Source organism: Gossypium arboreum, chromosome 7 (genome assembly GCF_025698485.1).
Source record: "Gossypium arboreum isolate Shixiya-1 chromosome 7, ASM2569848v2, whole genome shotgun sequence".
NCBI lineage: Eukaryota > Viridiplantae > Streptophyta > Magnoliopsida > Malvales > Malvaceae > Gossypium > Gossypium arboreum.
In genome coordinates, this window is record NC_069076.1 from 21,016,583 (window position 1) to 21,020,211 (window position 3,629).

A 3,629-nucleotide genomic window follows, 5' to 3' on the forward strand; every position below is an offset into this window, starting at 1 on the left:
AATATGGCACACTCATTGAATTTTTATGTAACAAAATTAATAAAATTTGATGTAATAACCAATATGCCATTATATAAAAATCTAAACAACTAATACGGACCATACTTAAAAGAATAATGCTTGTATTGCTATGTCATTTTGCATTTTTTTAATTCATTGATTCCATTTTATTTCTCTTAAAGTTTCTTTTTGTATTTTATATGTTAATTTAAAAATTATAAAAATTTTCAAAAAATTAAAATTTAAAAATAAAAATAAAAACTTAAAATTTAATATCTAATATTTAATAGTTTAGTCCATATTTCAGTTAAAAATTTAATATTCAAAATTAAAAAAATTCTAAAAATGATAATCTCGGCACAAAAATTTTGAAAGAAAAAATAGAAAAATATGTTAGAAATATAAAAATTTAAAGTTAAACAATAGTGGCGTTTTAGGTAAAATGCCTCAAAATTGAGCTTAAAAATTGAATTATAATGGCATTTTTAGTGGAAAGCATACAAAAAGGAAAATCAAAATCCCCAATTTTTGTTACCCGCTCATTACTCCATCTTCTTCTCATCTCCGTCGCGCCCTAAATCCCCCAAATAACTCTCAAAATTTGCCCCCAAATTTCCCATTTCCAGCAACACCAAGTCAATACACTTACACCATTCACACTTCTTTTTCCTTTTCATTTCTTCAAAGGTAGTAGTAGAAAGGGAGTTCTAGGAAATCTGGTCGAGATTAATTTGAGAAGAAAGAGCCAATGACACCTAGAAGTGATAGGCCTACAAGGGAAGCGAAAGTCGAGAAAGGTATTCAGCTCCTCATACATTGCAAGGTCTTCCTCGTTTAAGAAAAAGAAAACCCTTTCGGTTTCGGTTTGAGGGTGAGTTTCTCACTAGAAAATTGAATTTGCTTTTTCATGTCTGGTCTTTTTCTTTCTTCTCTTATTATTACAACTTGGGTCATAATGGAATATTGATCTGTTCAGATTCAGGTACCCGATCTTTCCTATTTCCCCTTTTCCTTTTCCTCATCTTTTAATTTATGATCGATTGATTTGCTTATTAATTTGTTAAAAATTACTAGCACCTAAGGTTTTGTTCTCGTAGGCTTTTTTTAGTTAGTTGGAAAAATAAATTTTGGTTTGACTGCCACTGCAGTTAGGTATGGATCTGCTTAGGTTTTTAATTTCAAATTTTTTTTTTTAGCTAAAGTATGGATCTTTTCTCTTTTTTGAGAAATCAATTTAGTGGTTATGGGATTTTTTGTTTGAAACTGAGTATATATGGGGATTTCAATTTATGCTTATTCTATATTTTGGGCATGTTATAAATTGTAATCTAAATGACTTATGGGGTTTTCATTGTTGGTGCAAATATATAATTGGTTTTGATGTAAAACACATATGCATCAAGAAATATTTTTAAGGCTGGAAAGTTGGTAATATGCTCAAAAATTGCTATTCCCCCCCTTGAATTTGATTTTGTTGTGGCGTTCTTTGCTTATGAATGTGTTGTGAGTTCCACTAACGAGTTCACTAATGCCTGCTGCTGTTTTGATTATGCTAATGATCAGTATTGAGTAAATATGGGTATTCTGTAGAACTTGCATCATGGCCTTTTGGCTGATTTTTTTTCTCCTTTGATTTTATATTTTTATTCTACATTGCTGATCTTATTTGTTTGATGGTAATAAATGAAATTCCTTTTCTGGTGCTTGTGATCTGCTAAAATTTGGGCATTACTAAAGTTTAATGCAAATTACTTGTTTCATATCTGGGCTACTGTCAGTTGGGCGGTTGCAAGGAACTGATGTCAGGCATGGAGGTTGCCAAAGATTAAAAACTAGTAGACGGAACTGTTGCACAGGAATCTGGAAAATCCATGCCGTCATCTCAACAGGAGGTCTTGTTCTTATCTTCACTATGGAATGTTGATTGATTAAAGATCATAGCTATGTACTGGATTAAAATTATTTTTCTGGAGTTCTTCAGTTGAGGTGATTTACTCTTTTTCTCATGTCTATTTTAGGTATTAATTCAAGCCCTCCGTCCCAAATTGCAGGTATTAATTCAATGCTTGTAAGAGATATTTAATAATATTCCCTTTTTGTGTAATGTAAGTTGACTTAATTTTGGTCCAAATCTGATGGATAACATAGTGAGAATTGTATATGTAAGTATGTATTTTAAGAATTGTAGTAAATTCCTCTGATTAGTGAGAGCAATAGAATAGCCAGTCCATTGTTAATGCTGCAGCACAGTGTTGTCTAAAGAAAGTTCAAATCAATATTGTCCACTTTTGTAGGATTCATTTATTGGTCTAAATTTTAGATTAATCCGGTCCACTTTTCAGATTATTTATATTAGTCACACATGCGCCTCTTTAATTGGTTCAAAAGATAGTAAACAAGCTTTACTCACATTTAGATGTCTAGAGGGACAAAAGGGGTTTCGATAACAATTGAACCAAAGTGGGTTACTTTATAGGTTCCATATGGGGTTCTCAAACAACTGGAGTTTTTGGATTTACTTGCTTTATATTTATGTTCGGAAATGGAAGATGATATAAAAAGTCTTATCTAGCATTTGCACTAACGTGACTTAAAGTTTAAGATAAGCAACTACCTTAATTACATCTTTTTATTTTGGTACTGTATTGACTTGGTGTGGTCGTTTCTTCAACCTAATTAACTTCTATTTCATACTAAATTTAACATTTTATAAAGAGCAACTGAATGATTTCTGATACAAGATGTTCCTGGAATCATGTTGTAATGGAATTTTTATGCAATTTGTCTTTGTAATTTCAAGCACTTTACTTCCAGGAAAGAGAAAAATAAAAGGGTTTGAGATGATTTTCATTGCAATTCTCCTTTTTTTCTTGTCCAATATTTTTCCTCAGATGTGTGTTCCCATGGTCTACTTTTGATTAATCACTTTTTCATGTTTTGAGACCTTATGATTAATTAAAACTAATAAGTAAAAAAACCATCAATAATTGAGGTTTTTTATATGATAGAAGATATTTTTTATGCTGTTACATCATTCATAAAAGTTAAATTTTTTTTTATGTTATGTTAATTTTAGATGTTAACTTTGAAGTACATTTGTCCGATTCTCAATGCATTTTCTTATATATTTTCTACCCAACATCCATTCTTTGGTCACAAAATGATTAAAATCATAGACTTATTTTGATGTTTTTATCTTATATATGATTAAAATATATATGATCTAAAAGCAAGAAACATATGTAAGGTGATTTTGCTATTCATTTTGCTCTTAGATTAATTTGTCCTTGTAGTAACTGAATGTTAACTTTATATTTTGCAAGAGTTGAGAAGGAAAGAGGATGCAATAGCACGAGGTAGGTTATTTTTTATTTTTTTATCTTGATGAGTCCCGAGTTTATCCATTACCAGTTTGATTTTGACATGAGTCCCTTAAACATCTTTTGCTTTTTTCTTCCAAAAGTTTAGCGTCTTTCCATTAGAGTTTCATCATCAAATTTATCTCCTCTTCCTTTTGATCGACATTTTCAATACTTTGGGTTCAAGATCCCCTATATGCTAGAGGTATAGAGTTCAAACTTTGGCATAAGCTTGTTTTTCAACAACTATGGCATTTTTTGCTCATCTTC

At 30.4% G+C, this 3,629-nt stretch overlaps 1 long non-coding RNA gene across 2 annotated transcripts; it reads left to right on the plus strand.

Annotated features, from left to right (window-relative positions):
- The first annotated feature begins 865 nt into the window (after positions 1 to 865).
- Positions 866 to 3,359, plus strand: LOC128295231 (uncharacterized). Of its 2 annotated transcripts, none has more exons than XR_008285573.1 (4): positions 866 to 982; positions 1,779 to 1,892; positions 2,019 to 2,051; positions 3,324 to 3,359. It is a non-coding gene; the product is annotated as an uncharacterized LOC128295231 (long non-coding RNA). The 2 variants fall into 2 exon arrangements; XR_008285572.1 differs by lacking the exon at positions 866 to 982 and adding an exon at positions 1,039 to 1,152.
- The last annotated feature ends 270 nt before the right edge of the window (positions 3,360 to 3,629 follow it).